This window comes from Triticum dicoccoides, chromosome 6B (assembly GCF_002162155.2).
Source record: "Triticum dicoccoides isolate Atlit2015 ecotype Zavitan chromosome 6B, WEW_v2.0, whole genome shotgun sequence".
Lineage (NCBI taxonomy): Eukaryota > Viridiplantae > Streptophyta > Magnoliopsida > Poales > Poaceae > Triticum > Triticum dicoccoides.
Window position 1 is genome coordinate 473347013 of NC_041391.1, and position 17665 is coordinate 473364677.

At 43.7% G+C, this 17665-nt stretch overlaps 1 long non-coding RNA gene across 2 annotated transcripts; it reads left to right on the top strand.

Annotated features, from left to right (window-relative positions):
* The first annotated feature begins 422 nt into the window (after positions 1-422).
* LOC119320484 lies at positions 423-4256 on the top strand. 2 transcript variants are annotated; one of them, XR_005155024.1, is made up of 3 exons: positions 423-777; positions 1958-4005; positions 4108-4256. It is a non-coding gene; the product is annotated as an uncharacterized LOC119320484 (long non-coding RNA). The 2 variants fall into 2 exon arrangements; XR_005155023.1 differs by having other exon boundaries at positions 2753-4005.
* Positions 4257-17665: the final 13409 nt, after the last annotated feature.

The following is a 17665-nucleotide window of genomic DNA, read 5'->3' on the forward strand; positions in this document are numbered from 1 at the left end:
AATTTTTGCGCAGAAAATCAAACGAAAGAAATACTAAACGGACTCCAAAAATCCCGAAATAATTTTTTCCCGACTTCTAAAATCAAGCCGGGCAAGATGAACATTTATTTGGGGCCTAAATGCAATTTTGAAAAACGCACATTTTTCCTAAATTCAAATAAAATTTAAACCTATAAGGATGCTAGCCAAATTGCCTCCACAGAGCTCCCTCAATTGGGCTGTTCTCGACCGTCTGATCATGGTGAATTTCCCACCCTTCTCCCCTGAGCCGTTAGATATTAACTGAATGTTTTACCTCATTCCTTTTTTCACATGTGTATGAGCAGTGGGCCAATTCATCGATGGGTCCACTGTGTGTTGGCTGGGTGCGGAGCTAAAGGGTGCCGTTGGTTGTTCCTCGGGGAGAGCCCATTGGGCACAACGGCAGCCCTAGCCTCAGTCCACAGCCGCCATGCCCTCACTCCTCCTCGCCGCCACACTCCCTTCCTCCTCCTCCTCCTCCTCCTCCTCCTCGCTGCCACACTCCCTCCCTCCTCCTACCTACTCACCATAGCCTGCCATAAGCGGCTCCCTCCTCACCATGGCCCCGCCATAGGCAGCTCAAGCGATGGTGGAACGGACGGCAGCCTCAGCGTGTGGGCGGCGGCGGCCCGTCTGGTGAACGAGCCCGCACCTCCCTGCCCTCCTCATCACCCTTCCCTCCTCGGCTTAATGGGAGGTTCGCGGGGCACCTCTCAGGCTGCTGCTGCCTCTTCCGCCCAGCAGGACGAGCACAAGGTGAGCATCGGCCAACCGCAGCCCTCCTCTGCCCTTGTTGCTATTCCCTCGTGAGTTCGTTCCATTGTGGTGCGTCGGCTCTCCCTCCTTCCCGTCCCTCAACAGGAGCAGCGTCGCACCCTCCATAGCTGAGCATACCTAGAACGGGCCAAGTTTTTCGTCGCACAATGGTTATCCCCCTTCAATATGGTTGAATATGACTTGTTTCTTGTTGAAGGGTCATTCCCTTCAGTATTGAAGAATTATTGATGGAAGGTTCTTTTTTGCAGCTTTTCATGTTGTCTCAACTCTCAATTCAGTGTAGAAGTTGATTGAGATGCCTCTCTGATATGATGTTTTGCTTCCTCTGAAATAGTGATCAGAATGTAAATTTTCAATGAAAATACCATTCCTGTTCATACTAAGAAATTGGCAAGATTTAATTACATGGATATCAAATTTTAAAGCTAGGCTTCACCCAATCCATCTCTCTCTCTGTTGCCTACCGCCACACACGGATGGTAGTGGTTCAGTTTCCTGTTACATTTAACATCTCTACATTTTAATCCTGTATAACTGGATCCAAAAATATAGAGGTCAAGGTCTATTTAGTATTAGTTTGATGGCTTAATTTGCAAGAGAAATGAAGTGCATAGTTTACGCTTCTTAATTTTTCTTCAGTTGATTTGGGTAGAATTGCTTACCTAGGCATTCGTATTTTGTTACACGAATCTGACTATGCTCTTATGCTTTTAGCCATACCCATCTCATTTTGTTTCTTGGTTTAATTGCCTACCTAGCCATAAAAATGGGATCTGCACACACGTCTTATTTAGATCCATGGGTTCTCAGCCATGTTGACTTCTGAATAATTATTCATTGATGTTTTCTTATGTTCTTTTGTTAGCGCAGGTGCATTAGTTAGGCATGCATGTATGTATGGAAAATTTGTTAGTGATGATTCAATTGTTTTGGTTCAGTTTGAAGGGCTCTCCAGGCTTAAGATATTTGGTTTCATTAGAACTACCGAATTACTTTGCTTAGCTGTCTTGCCGGTGGTCGCAGGTTTTACTTTGTGAGATGTAGGATCTGCTGCCGGCGACACCTCACGAATTTTCTTTTTAATTTGAATTAGTAATCACACAATTGAATTTATATTTCTATCAGCATAATTTCATGTCCCCTTTCCTATTTTCTACAGGTACACATGAATCTACGATCCAGATTCTAGCTACATCCTTTACTACAACAATCTCAGTCTATACTGAAAAGTGTACTGCTTATATAGCTGATATCTTTAATTCATATGGTCGTCCGCTGGATGCTGACTGGTCTTTGGTTCATATGGTCACTGGCTAGAAGCTTGCTGCTATGTTTGGTTCATATGGTCGTCGACTGGAAGCTCGCGCTCTGAATGATCTCATTCTCTATGGCCGGCAATACACACTTCTCATTACTACCAGCCGGGTCTTCTCAGAGTGATTGAATAAATTCCATTCCTTCATGCTGCAACCTTCCATGATTTTTGCTCAAAATGGCATAATATGCCACTTGCGCCACCATTGATCTTTGAAATTTAGTTACTCCAGTTTTTCGTAGATAACAATTGTGTAGTCTTTGTCCTTTCCACTTACCATTACCATTTTTGTGATGATACTTCACTAGAAATTTGTTTGGTACTCCTCATCTAAAATATATTCAGAACGAGTTCACTTTTGCAATGCATGGGAGTTTAGTTTTTGTTGCATGCGCAGTTATATATGTTTAGTCATTTGTATTGAGAGGTCAGTGCGTCTTGGTTGTTTCTGTTGTTGATCCAGGAGGTTCTTGGTTGCTTGGTGTTTTTGCTACACGTGCAGTACTATAATATGCTAACCCATATAACGATGAAGTATATTCTGTTTCGTAGATGAGCAAAGTTTGCTGCATGCATAGTATATATATGTTTTCTTACAAATATATGTATGCCATTAACTGCTATCATTGTGTTTTACAGGGGTTCATGGGCCATCATGATGATATACTTAATTCTTTAAACAAGAATGGTAAGAACTAAGGAGGGTTGTCTTGTCCAAGAGCTCTGCCGCGATGGCATCGCCACTCAGTGATGCCTAAGCAGGAAGGCCAATCGCGGGGAGGTGCGACATGGGTGGCCTAAAGAGCTAATTTGGTGCCCTCTCTCTTTGCCTCTTGTTTCCTCCGGCACCCAGATTTTGATGGCTAATATATTGACTTCCTAAACATCTTTAATTTATAAGTAATGTAGTAGTTATATGCTTTTCATTTATGATAGAGAGATTGAATCAGGGTGTTTTGCTTGCTGCTTTGTAGGAAAATGTACCCTGTTGCAGTTCCTCTGTCTTCACGAATTACTATCCAACTTTTAAGTCTGTTCTAAACTCTCAGCCCCATGTAAATCTGATGGAAGATTGGGCCGTTTAATTTGGAACAAAAAGGGTAATATGCTCTCAGTTGCTTGAATCTGTCCAGACCTGAAAAATAGATATACTTTGAAAGCTTGGTATATGAGTATGTAACTGAAGGAGAAGACATTTCTTGTTCTTGGTCGTCGTAGTTTTTGTTTATTCCATTAAAAAGAGATGGATTACAGTTACTTGACACGCACACCCACACCCGGGCGCAAGGTCTGTTAGTCCTTTAAATTGATTATATGACATAAGAAGAGGCTGGAGCATAGATTGGGGTGACATAAATATATGAATTGTTTAGAAAATAACAAATGGAACTCCCAGACACCGCCATCTCTGCATCCACCTTGCTCCGCATAGCAGCATGTGTGTGGAAGCGGGGACAGGCGATCATGAGCAGATGGCGTCGACGGCAATGGAAACATGCACGGTACACGAAGTTCGATAACATGGACGCGGCCTCCCCATAGGCGTTTTAGGATGGTGTGTCCACCGGCTTGGAACGCGCCCGCCCGACGCACAGCAGGTATGCCTCGCAGCACGCCAGTGGCAACGTGCACCGCGGGGCCCGGAAGCAGCCCAGCCAGTACAGAGCCCCTCCGTATAGGAGGAACCCTGCCACCGTCGGAGCCAGCAACGGTGACGCGTATGAGAGCTCGGCCATGGTGGCCCGCGCGCCGAATAGGAGGATCATGTCCGCGCTAGAGGGCAGCAACGAGAACATCAGTGGCACAAGGAGGTGTGCAGGATCTGCACCAACAGGCAACCACATGCAAATTTTGAGGAGCGACATGAGCATCAAGCAATGGCTGATGCCAAGGTGAGCTTTCCCTCCGCTCCTGGCCGCTCTCTCTCAATAATCTCCTCCTGATCTTGCTATTTATGCATCTCCATATGTCATTGGTGTTCTTCTGATTTGCAGGGGTTATAGCAACGAAAATGCTCAACGTACGGGCAGTTTTCACATAATCACTCCTACGGGCGGACCTGCCCCTCCCTAACTCGACCACCACCCCGTGCATTTCATGGTGGGGTCCGCCTACCCCTAATCACTTCATGCCATCTCACCCTGTAACTTCTAATCCGTAAAACTTGTCCGTAGCATCGCTGTTGTAGCAAGCAACCGTAGGTGCGTGAGTTCTTTCTTCTTGCATGAAATTGTTCTACTGATTCTTCAATGCTCTGTTCACTTTGTTCTTGTTTTATCCTTTTATTTTACTTTCCAATTTCGATGCAATGGATATTTATTGTGGTAGTTTAGATAGCACCTTATATTTCTTTGGTTTTAATAAAGTAAACTAGAGCAGTGGCATGTGCATATTCATATAATAATGGAAAATATATTTTTTCGTGCTGCAAAATATATCTCAAAACCTTCCCCATTTTTGTTTCCAGAGGACAAAGGACATCTTGTATTAGTTAGCTTCTTTTTACAGTTCCTATCCATTGAACTATATGCAGTTTTCAGCTAGACCTCTTTTTATAGTTCCTATCCATTGAACTATAAGAAGAAATCTCGAGGCAGCTATTGATTAATGTTTTTCTTTTCTTTTTTTTTTGTTTGGACTTGCAAAGTTATTTTCATCTATTTTTTCTTTACTTGGTGCCCAGGTAGTGTTCATTCAAACACTTCAAAGTATGCTCAGATTATCTATCTGATCGTGAAATTCACTTCTTTTATAAGCCTGTCCTTAGGTACACTGGAGAGATGAAGTTCAATCAACAGTACAAAATTCTATTGAGTAGGTTCATTGTTAGGTTCAGATATATTATGTGTCTTGAATTCTTGTTATTTTCCATTTCTTACAACAACAATAACAACAACAACAAAGCCTTTAGTCCCAAACAAGTTGGGGTAGGCTAGAGGTGAAACCCATAAGATCTCGCAACCAACTCATGGCTCTGGCACATGGATAGCAAGCTTTCACGCACCCTTATCCATAGCTAGCTCTTTGTCGATACTCCAATCCTTCAGGTCTCTCTTAACGGACTCCTCCCATGTTAAATTCGGTCGACCCCGCCCTCTCTTGACATTCTCCGCACGCTTTAGCCGTCCGCTATGCACTGGAGCATCTGGAGGCTTGCGCTGAATATGCCCAAGCCATCTCAAACGATGTTGGACAAGCTTCTCCTCAATTGGTGCTACCCCAACTCTATCTCGTATATCATCATTTCGGACTCGATCCTTTCTCGTGTGGCCACACATCCATCTCAACATACGCATCTCCGCCACACCTAACTGTTGAACATGTCACCTTTTAATCGGCCAACACTCCGCGCCATACAACATTGTGGGTCGAACCGCCGTCCTGTAGAACTTTCCTTTTAGCTTTTATGGCACTCTCTTGTCACAGAGAATGCCAGAAGCTTGGCGCCACTTCATTCATCCGGCTTTGATTCGATGGTTCACATCTTCATCAATACCCCCATCCTCCTGCAACATTGACCCCAAATACCGAAAGGTGTCCTTTCGAGGTACCACCTGGCCATCAAGGCTAACCTCCTCCTCCTCACACCTAGTAGTACTGAAACCGCTTGTCATTCTTCTTAAGCGGTGCTCCCAGGCATGAAACCAAACTGATTTTTGGTCACGCTTGTCATTCTTCTTAAGCGGTGCTCAATGACTCTCTCCCATAGCTTCATTGTATGGCTCATCAGCTTAATTCCACGGTAATTAGTACAGCTCTGAACATCCCCCTTGTTCTTGAAGATTGGTACTAATATACTCCGTCTCCATTCTTCTGGCATCTTGTTTGCCCGAAAAATGAGGTTGAAAAGTTTGGTTAGCCATACTATCGCTATGCCCCCGAGACCTTTCCACACCTCAATGGGGATACAATCAGGGCCCATCGCCTTGCCTCCTTTCATCCTTTTTAAAGTCTCCTTCACCTCAGACTCCTGGATGCGCCGCACAAAACGCATGCTGGTCTCATCAAAGGAGTCGTCCAGTTCAATGGTAGAACTCTCATTCTTCCAATTGAACAGCTTGTCGAAGTACTCCCGCCATCTATGCTTAATCTCTTCGTCCTTCACCAAGAGTTGGCCTGCTCCGTCCTTGATGCATTTGACTTGGCCAATATCCCTCGTCTTCCTCTCCCGGATCTTAGCCATCTTATAGATGTCCCTTTCACCTTCCTTCGTGCCTAACCGTTGGTAGAGGTCCTCATATGCCCGACCCCTTGCTTCACCAATAGCTCGCTTTGCGGCCTTCTTCGCCATCTTGTACTTCTCTATGTTGTCTGCACTCCTATCTAGGTATAGGCGTCTGAAGCAATCTTTCTTCTCTTTAATCGCCTTCTGGACATCATCATTCCACCACCAGGTATCCTTATCTTCGCTTCTCCTTCCCCTGGACACTCCAAACTCCTCCGAGGCCACCTTACGAATGCAAGTCGCCATCTTCATCCACACATTGTCCGCATCCCCTCCTTCCTCCCAAGGGCCCTCCTTAATTACCCTCTCCTTGAACACCTGAGCTACCTCCCCCTTGAGCTTCCACCACTTCGTTCTAGCGACCTTGGCACGCTTATCCCGCTGGACATGAATCCGAAAGCGGAAGTCAGCAACCACCAGCTTATGCTGGGGTACAACACTCTCCCCAGGTATCACCTTACAGTCTAGGCATGCACGCCTATCTTCTCTTCTCGAGAGGATGAAATCAATCTGGCTAGAGTGTTGGCCACTACTAAAAGTCACCAGATGTGATCCTCTCTTTCTAAAGAGGGTGTTAGCTACAATCATGTTGTAGGCTAAAGCAAAGCTTAAGACATCTTCTCCTTCTTGATTCCTGATGCCATAGCCAAAGCCCCCATGCGCCCCTTCAAAACCTGTGTTAGATGTACCCACATGGCCATTGAGGTCTCCTCCTATGAAGAGCTTCTCACCAATCGGTACACTCCTAACCATGTCTTTCAAGCCTTCCCAGAACTCCCTCTTGGTGTTCTCATTGTGGCCTACTTGCGGGGCATACGCGCTGATAACATTGAGAACCAAGTCCTCAACTACCAGCTTGACCAGGATAATCCGGTCCCCACGTCTCCTGACGTCTACCACTCCATACTTGAGGCTCTTGTTGATCAAGATGCCTACGCCATTTCTGTTTGCAGCCGTCCCCGTGTACCACAGCTTGAAGCCGGTATCCTCCACCTCCTTCGCCTTCTGTCCTCTCCATTTGGTTTCTTGGACGCAAAGGATATCAACACCTCTCCTCACTACTGCATCAACTAGCTCCCGAAGCTTCCCTGTCAGAGACCCTACGTTCCAGCTACCTAAGCGAATCCTCCTAGGCTCGGCTAGCTTCCTTACCCTTTGCACTCGTCGAGTCAAATGCGAAGACCCTTGCTCATTTTCCACTACATCCGGGCACCGATGTAGCGCGCCACTAAGGATGCGACGACCCGATCCTCGCTCACTTGCCACCGTATCCGGATCAAGATACGGTGCGCCACTTGGAGGGTGATGGCCCGACCCTTGCCCATTTTCCACCACACCCGGGTTCCGATGTGGCGCGTCGCTGAGAGGGTTATGCCCCAACGAAAATCTTTTGGGTTTCATCTCCATAAGAGTGGTTGAGTTCTTACGTTGGCTCGCCAAGCCTATCACAACCCTCCTCCTTTACCAGGGCTTGGGACCGGCTATGTTGAGACAACCTAGGCGGAGTTGTTATTTTCCATTTCTTATAGGAACTAAATCATCTGTGGCATACTTGGTTTCCCATATTGTTTTTGGTTATAATTTAAAGTGACCTTAACCCAAACATCTGAAAATGAAATTAAAGTATGACACAGAGAATGTGTAGGCATGAACTCTGGTACGCCTATTGTGAGTGAGACCGCTTCACTTTGTTTCCAATATAGTAGATGCCGGAAGTGGTGCTCTTACATACAACCTGCAAAGATGTATATGTAGCCATTTCCTCCGTGCAAAGGAATGATATTTTAGTTGGTTGTGAGTTTCATTGCTGGAGAGGACCGATGATCATCATTTGCAAGTTCATTTTTAGGTACCTATGTATTATTCTCATGCTCCCCTTTAGGTGATCTACCTAGGCTATGCACGGACATATAGTATTGCCCTGTTCTCCTTGTTCATGCATCATCCAAAGTTGCTACCAAATTGATGTTCTCTTGCTCCATGTACTGGTATTATAGACTGCCATTTGTTTTGTCAAACAGTTTGTTTGCCATATGTACTGGTGTTACAGACTACTATTTGTTTTGTCTAGCTTAGTAAGTAATTCATTTGGTTATGCCCTTTTTCTTTTTCAGCTATCATTTGCCAACCTCTTCATTATCTGACTATACACATGTGGTGACGTATGCGGTCATCGGGAGCGGCTGTATTGTTTGGTCCTCAACAATTTTGGCTGAAGACTTCCAGGAATTCTTTTGAAAGGCATGTGTATACAGGCCATGTGTCTCACTATCATTTTTTGTCTTTTTGAGTTGCTGAAAAGATCTTAGGATGTTTGATTAGTTTCAACTCAGATGAAGTTGTTAGGATGATTAGTTTGCAGCTTCTGCGAAATGTATTGTGATGGATTCAGATAGATTCTAGAGTGATGCAACCCTTTTTACTGTGTGTTCCTCATTCTTGCTGACTTTCTTCATGCACCACCACCTTTTGTTTTGAGAATAACTTCTGTTTCACAACCACCTTAGTTTACAAATACCAAGGAAGAAGACACCGTGGTGGAGAAGAAGTCACAGATAACATGGCTCTTTGTTACCTTAATAAGATAACAAAGTATCCTTCATTTTATATGTTAAAGGGTTTGAATTATTACCTGAAGTAGTTGCTAAAACCTACTTCTACTAAGTCAAATATTTTCAAAACACTTCTGGTTTGACATGGTCTTTGCATTTGCTTAACAATAAAATTACTGAAAAATGCAAATATTTTCAATGCATACATGGTTTCAAATGGGTTAATAGAAATACTCCTTTTCAAAGAAAGGCCTCCTTAAATGGTTCCTACATGCTATTAGATATACATATACTTCCTCCGTCCGGAAATAGTTGTCATCAAAATGAACAGAAGGGGATGTATCTAGACCTATTTTAGTTTTAGATACGTCCCCTTTTATCCATTTTGATGACAAGTATTTTCGGACGGAGGGAGTATATTTTAGCATCAGTGTATGTATTTCTTTAACAAATTTTTTAACACATGCAGGAATATGTGTTCCTTTTATAGATAAGCATCTAAATTCTTTTCTTGCGTATTTGCCCGGACAAAAAGATTACTAAAAGGATACACATATTCTCAACATGACAAGATGCCATTTTTAAATCATATGTACTTGCCTACAACTAAACTAACTATAACATATTTTGTTTTAAATGAGACTATGTGCTATCAAACTAAAATGTGTATATACAACTTATTGTAGACAACAATCCACCAGGTTTCCTATTAAAGGGGATTAAACCATGAATATTCTTTTCATCGTGCACATGGGTTTAGCGTGCCTCTGCGCCTTTTGGCGCAACGGATCCATTGGTATACATCTTATACAAATATGTTTCTTTAACTTAGGTTTCACAAAGTGATAAACATATTTCAATATAGCATGGCTTAACACATGGTCCTTGCAAAATGAAACTATTTTCATCGACAACATGGCTTTAGCGGGTCTATGCGCCATTTGGCGCAACGGGTCAACTAGTAGCAATAAAATTTAAAATAAATCTTATTTGATTTTTTGTTAAATCCTCAATATTTCTATATTTTGGGAAAGTCATTTTATTCCCTCTCTCATATTTTTGTAATTGAAATAATTGAAGATAAAATAAATAAAATCAAATGATCCTATTTCAAAAATTTGAGAAAACTCAAATATGAAATTTACGAAATCCCCAACTCTCTCCCTGGGTCCTTGAGTTGCTTAGAATTTCTAGGATCAAACCCAAAATGCAATAAAATATGATATGCAATGATGATCTATGTATAACATTCCAAATTGAAATTTTGGGATGTTAAAAACCTACCCCCCCTAAGATGAATCTCGTCCTCGAGATTCGGGTTGGCTAGAAAATAGGTGAGGGTGGTCCTTCAGCAGATCATCCTCTCGCTCCTAGGTGGCTTCATCTTCGGTGTGGTGGCTCCACTGAACTTTGCAAAATTTAATAACCTTGCTGCGGGTGACTCGGCTTGCATACTCAAGAATCTTAACTGGTTTTTCCTCATAGGTCAAATCGTTGTCCAACTGAATCGCCTCTAGCGGCACTGTATCTCTCAGCGGTATATCTGCCATCTCTGTGTGGCACTTCTTCAACTGAGAAACGTGGAACACGTTGTGAACTGCTGACAATACTTCGGGTAATTCCAACTTGTAGGCAGCTTCTCCCATACGCTCCAAAACTTTGTATGGTCCCACAAAACGTGGCGCTAATTTACCCTTAACACCAAAACGCTTAACTCCTCGAAGTGGAGATACTCGAAGATAAACTCTGTCTCCGACTTCATAAACTGTCTCCTCGCGTTTTGAATCGGCATAGCTCTTCTGCCTGGACTGGGCTACTTTCAGTCTATCACGAATCAACTTCACCTTCCGTTCAAACTCCTTAATCAAATCCGGTCCAAACAATTGGCGGTCTCCAACTTCATCCCATGACAACGGGGTCCTGCACCTCCTTCCGTATATGGCTTCGAAAGGAGCCATCTTCAAACTTGATTGATAACTGTTGTTGTAAGAAAACTCTGCATATGGCAGGTTGTCATCCCAACTTGATCCATAATCTAGAGCACAAGCTCTTAGCATATCTTCCAGAATCTGATTAACTCTCTCCGTCTGTCCATCTGTCCGCGGATGAAAAGCTGTACTGAACTCTAATCTGGTACCCAAAGTTTCGTGCAACTGATTCCAGAACTTTGAGGTAAACTGGGTTCCTCTATGTGATACAATGCTCCTCGGAACTCCATGCAGACATACTATCCTGGTCATATATATCTTGGCCAACTTAGCACTGGTGTAAGTGGTCTTCATTGGGATGAAATGTGCTACCTTCGTCAAACGATCGACTATAACCCAAATCGAGTCATAGCCTGAACGAGTCCTGGGCAATCCCGTAATGAAATCCATGCCTAGTTTATCCCACTTCCATTCGGGTATGGGCAATGGTTGCAACAGTCCTGCTGGCTTCTGATGCTCTGCTTTTACTCTCTGACATACATCACAAACTGCTACATATTCCGCAATATCCTTCTTCATTCCGGTCCACCAGAAAGTATCCTTCAAATCCAAATACATCTTGGTATTTCCTGGGTGAATCGAATATGGTGAATCATGAGCCTCCTGTAGAATAAACTTCCTGATCTCCGGGTCATTAGGCACATAAACACGATCTTCAAACCATAGGGTATCGTGCTCATCTTCACGAAATCCCTTAGCTTTGCCTTTGCTCATCCTCTCCTTTATATCAGCAATTTCCTTGTCAGTTTTTTGAGCTTCTCTGATCTTATCCATCAGGGTCGACTAAATCTCCAATGCTGCTACATAGCCTCTCGAAACTATCTCTAAACATAGCTCACGAAGGTCCTCGGCTAGCTCCTTCGGTAACTCTCCGGTCATGAGTGTGTTGGCATGGCTCTTATGGATCATCGCATCGGCTAATACGTTAGCCTTTCCCGGGTGATAATGCAATCTCATGTCATAATCTTTGATGAGTTCCAACCATCTCCTCTGCCTGAGATTCAACTCCTTCTGCGTGAAAATGTACTTCAAACTCTTGTGATCCGTGTACACCTCACAATGGTTTCCGATGAGAAAATGTCTCCAAGTCTTCAATGCATGCACTATGGCTGCTAACTCCAAATCATGTGTGGCATAATTCAACTCATGAGGTGTCAGCTGTCGTGAAGCATACGAAACAACTCTACCCTCCTGCATGAGTACTGCTCCAAGTCCTCGACGTGAAGCATCGCAATACACCTCGTAATCCTTATTCTGATCAGGCAGAATCAACACTGATGAGGTAACCAAACGTTCCTTCAACTCCTGGAAACTGGCCTCACACTCCTCAGTCCATTGAACTTGGTATCCTTCTTCAACAATTCCATCATAGGCTTTGCAATCTTTGAGAAGTCCTCAATAAATCTCCAGTAATATCCTGCGAGTCCAAGAAAACTCCGGATCTCTCCAACCGTTGTTGGTGCTTCCCAGTTTGTCACGGTGACAACTTTGGTGGGGTCTACTGCTATACCTTCTCTGGATATAACATGTCCGAGGAATCCAACTTCCTTCAACCAAAACTCACATTTGCTGAACTTGGCATATAACTGGTGTTCTCTGAGCTTCTCGAGTACCAAACGCAAATGCTCCTTATGTTCTTCTTCGTTCTTTGAGTAGACCAAAATATCATCAATGAACACCACGACGAACTTATCCAAAAACTCCATAAACACCTTGTTCATCATGTTCATGAAATAGGCAGATGCGTTAGTCAGACCAAATGACATAACGGTATACTCATACAACCCATACCTAGTGGTAAAAGCCGTCTTAGGTATATCCTGCTCTCGAATCTTCAACTGATGGTATCCTGATCGCAAATCGATCTTGGAAAATACCTTAGCTCCTTGTAATCGGTCAAACAGATCATTGATCATCGGTAGTGGGTACTTGTTCTTGATTGTTACTGCATTCAATCCTCGATAATCAACAACCATCCTTAATGATCTTTCCTTCTTCTCCACTAGAAGTACTGGTGATCCCCAAGGCGAAGAACTTGGGCGAATATATCCTTCATCCAGTAACTCCTTAATCTTCTTCTTAATCTCTTCCAGATCCTTTGCGAGCATTCTGTATGGTCTCTTTGATATTGGCCCTGTGCCTGGCAAAAGCTCAATCAAAAACTCGATGTCTCTATCCGGTGGCATGCCTGGCAACTCCTCTGGAAACACGCCAGGAAAATCCTTCACCACTGGTACTTCCTCCTGCACAACTCCTGTTAACGAGTTTACTTGTGTCCTCCTCAGCTCATGCCGGGATACATACTTGATCCTTCTTCCTTCTGGTGTTGTAAGCAAAATTGTCTTACTGGCGCATTCAATGTTCCCTCCATACTTCGATAACCAATCCATGCCTAATATTACATCCAATCCTTGCGATTCCAATACTATTAGGTCCGAGGGAAACAAGTAGCTACCAATCCTTAATGGTAACTGATCACACCATAGGCTAGCCATATACTCTGCTCCAGGCGAGGTTACTAACATGGGTGACCTAAGGGCTTGGGTTGGTAATTTGTACTTATCCACAAATCCCCTTTATATATATGAATGTGATGCACCAGTATCAAAAAGAACGAGTGCAGTAAATGACTTAATCATAAACTTACCTATTACTGCATCTGGCTGAGCTTCAACCTCCTCCACGTTAACGTGGCTCACCTGTCCCCTGTTGAAAGGGTTCGGCTTCTTCCCCGAGCTTCCATTGTCATTTCCATTCTGGCCTTCGGGACATTCATTGGCGTAATGTCCGGTCTTCTGACACTTAAAGCAAGTGACTTGGCTCAAATCTTTCTTGGCTGGGGTTGATGGGTTGGTATGGTTCTGGCTGTTGCTTCCTCCATTCCCATTACCATTCTTGGGGCCATTGTGATTATGTGAACTACCTCCTTCATGGGTATGCTGAAATTGTCCTCCCGACTTCGGGGTAAAACGTGGCTTCTGGTGAGCTCCAGAATTGTACTTCCCTTGTCCATACTTCCTCTTGTGGTTCCCAATCTGCTGCTGCTTCCCTTCAATCATAAGAGCACGATCTACCAACTCCTGGTAGTTGTTAAAACTTGCTACCATCAACTGCATGCTCAGCTCATCATTCAGTCCTTCCAGAAACTTCTCCTGCTTAGCTGCATCTGTAGCAACATCATCTGGGGCATAATGTGCTAACTTACTGTCACGCCCAATATGCGATACTATCCTAAAGAGACTCGAAGGTCCCACCAAGGATAGAACCACATATTGAAATGCTTTTGCAAGGTGGATATCATTACATCAACATTACATAATAGATGAGGATACATACAAGAGGCATACAATGCCACACGAATACAACATCATCATACAAAAGAGCACCATTCGACTATGGATGAAACACGAACAGAAACTCAAACGACATCCACCCTGCTAGCCCAGGCTGCCGACCTGGAACCTATCCCCTGATCGAAGAAGAAGCAGAAGAAGAACTCCAAAATAAGCAAACATCGCTCTCGCGCCATGATCATCGCATAACCTGTACCTGCAACTGTTGTTGTAGTAATCTGTGAGCCACGAGGACTCAGCAATCCCATTACCATGGGTATCAAGACTAGCAAAGCTTAGAGGGAAAGGAAGGGATAAAGTGGTGAGGTTGCAGCAGCAACTAAGCATATATGGTGGCTAACATACGCAAATAAGAGCGAGAAGAGATCAAACGGAACGGTCGTCAACTAGTAATGATCAAGAGGTGATCCTGAACTCCTACTTACGTCAAACATAACCCAAAACCGTGTTCACTTCCCGGACTCCGCTGAAAAGAGACCATCACGGCTACACACGCGGTTGATGCGTTTTTAAATTGGATCTAGTGTCAAGGTATCTACAACCGGACATTAACAAATTCCCATCTGCCCATAACCCGCGAGCACGGCTTTTGAAAGTTTAAACCCTACAGGGGTGTCCCAACTCAGCCCATGATAAGCTCTCGCGATCAACGAAGGATATACCTTCTCCCAGGAAGACCAGATCAGTCTCGGAATCCTGGTTTACAAGACATTTCGACAATGGTAAAACAAGACCAGCAAGACAGCCCGATGCGCCGACATCCCGATAGGAGCTGCATATATCTCGTTCTCAGGGCAACACCGGATGAGCAATCCATACAACTAAAACCAGACCTCAAGTTTCCCTGAGGGGGCGCTGCAAAGGGCTCTGGTTCGGACCAGCACTTAGAGAAGCACTGGCTCGGGGGGGATAAATAAAGATGACCCTCGGGCTTCGGAAACCCAAGGGAAAAAGGGCTAGGTGAGGCAAATGGTAAAACCAAGGTTGGGCCTTGCTGGAGGAGTTTTATTCAAAGCGAACTGTCAAGGGGGTAACATAAATCACCCAACCGCGTAAGGAACGCAAAATCTAGGAACATGACACCGGTATGACGGAAACTAGGGCGACAAGAGTGGAACAAAACACCAGGCATAAGGCCGAGTCTTCCGCCCTTTACCAAGTATATAGATGCATTAATTAAATAAGAGATATTGTGATATCCCAACATAATCCTGTCCATCATGGAGCAATCTTCAACTTCACCTGCAACTAACAACGCTATAAGAGGGGCTAAGCAAAAGCGGTAACATAGCCAAGCAATGGTTTGCTAGGAAGGGTGAAAAGGTTAGAGGCTGACATGGCAAATTGGGAGGCTTGATGAGCAAAAAATAGGTAGCGCAGCAAAGCGATAGAACGAAGCAACTAGCATAGCAATGATAGTAGTGAGATCCAGGGTAGCGGTCATCTTGCCTGAAATCCCGCTAGGAAGAAGAACGAGTCCATGAAGAAGATGAAGCCACGAAGACGAACCAAGCGGAGATGAACAAATCCTCACGATCGCAATGAAAATGGGAACTATCGAGAAGAAGCACACAACATGGTAAACACACCACACATGAACAAGACATGATGCACAACAAGCATGATGCATGACAAAGCTACATGGAGCTACTCATGGCAAGAGATGATGCATACAAGAGCAACACATCAAAGCAAGTTTAAATGAGGCCGGAAACAACATATAACAATTTCGGTAAGTCCTCATATGTAAATTTCGAAATTGGTACAGATCTGAATAAACCTTATGTTCAAGTTGTTAAACAGCAAGTTAAAGAGCACCAAGAGAATCTACACAAAATTCTAGTCAAGTTACATATAAAGTTTGTTTAGTTCGGAGCTACGGCCTAGAAGATATGAGCAAAACAAGTTAAACATAGCATTGATGCTAAATGCATCCAAACATCAAGAAAACACCTCAAAATAAGGATGCAACATGATAATATGAAGCTACATGCAAAATTAAGCAAGTTTCATATAGAGCACACTCAAAACGGAGCAACGGTTCAACACATACACTCTATACAAGTTTAAAGGACAAGCCGTCCAAAACAGCAACTATGCATCTAGCAAGCATCATAACAATATGCTACAACATCTCAACATAAGAACAAAAGGCATGGACATGATGTACAGGTAAAGCATAACAAAACATGAACACTGAGATATCTCCAGAAATCACTAGAACATGCTCAAAAAGACATGGCAAGATTGCAAATAGTAACAGTTTCAGACTTTGCAGAAATAACATCAGGTTGCAATGTTTAGAGCTATCAAACAACATGTAACAGGAACTTATCATGGCAAATAAAGGCATGGAATGATACTACTAAATGCATAGAACAGAAGTCCTTTACTGACCATGAGCCAAAAAGGATCAGAAGATATCATGGCACCCATGTAAACATGGCAAGTTATATGACAGATTCATACATGGGAGGAACAACAATAAGTAGGCATGTTGATAAGCTTGTACCACTCACCACAGAGCAATACATGGCATGGCAAGGTGACTAACAGTAAGAAGACATGTTTGTGAATCTAAGATGGCAAGAACAAGTACATAGGGTGCATGGATTACTAGCAAAACTCATGGCAAAACTGAACTTAATGTTAACAGGCTGACATCAACATTATTTAGCAATTTGAGAGCAAGATATGAACAATTTAGAGCAAGCTATAAATGCATACAGGGACATGGATTGATAGAGCATGACATGTACAGCAAAACATCCTTAGTGAACATCTCCAGATTATGCATAGAATGACTTGTAGCAGCAGGTTTACATAGCATCATGATATAGCAGATTCAGCCTAACCAAACAGCAACAACAAGTACCCTACTTCACGAGCTTGATGCACTCACTACAAGACTCACAAAAATACATGGATGGCAACACTGTAAATATGGCATGATGTAGTTCAAAATACATGTAGAGCTCATGCTCATAGGATGCACACATCAAATGCAACAAAAATGACAAATCATCAAGTTCTGTTAACGGACAACAGCTAACATCATATAGCACTCTTGCAATGATGATTCGGGCCTCAAGATGATCTCAACCAAGCATGTCCTAATGGAACAAAGTGAAGAGCATCTCCATATGAACATTTTGACATATTACACACACGAAACGGAATAGTATGCAAAGAGATATGGCATGTCGAACAGGGCAACATAATGCAGAAATAAAAGGACTTAGCAGAAAAATCGGGGTCAATCTTCAAAAAATGGATCTGAGATCTGAGATCGGGAGCTCGTCGGGGTTGACGTGGCGGCGGCCGGAGACGAGGAAGGAGAGGCTCCGGGGTGGCGGCGCTCGCCGGAGGAGGATGGGAGAGGAGGGAGACGACAGGAACCGGCGGTGGCGCGGCGCGCGGGCGGCGGGGACGCG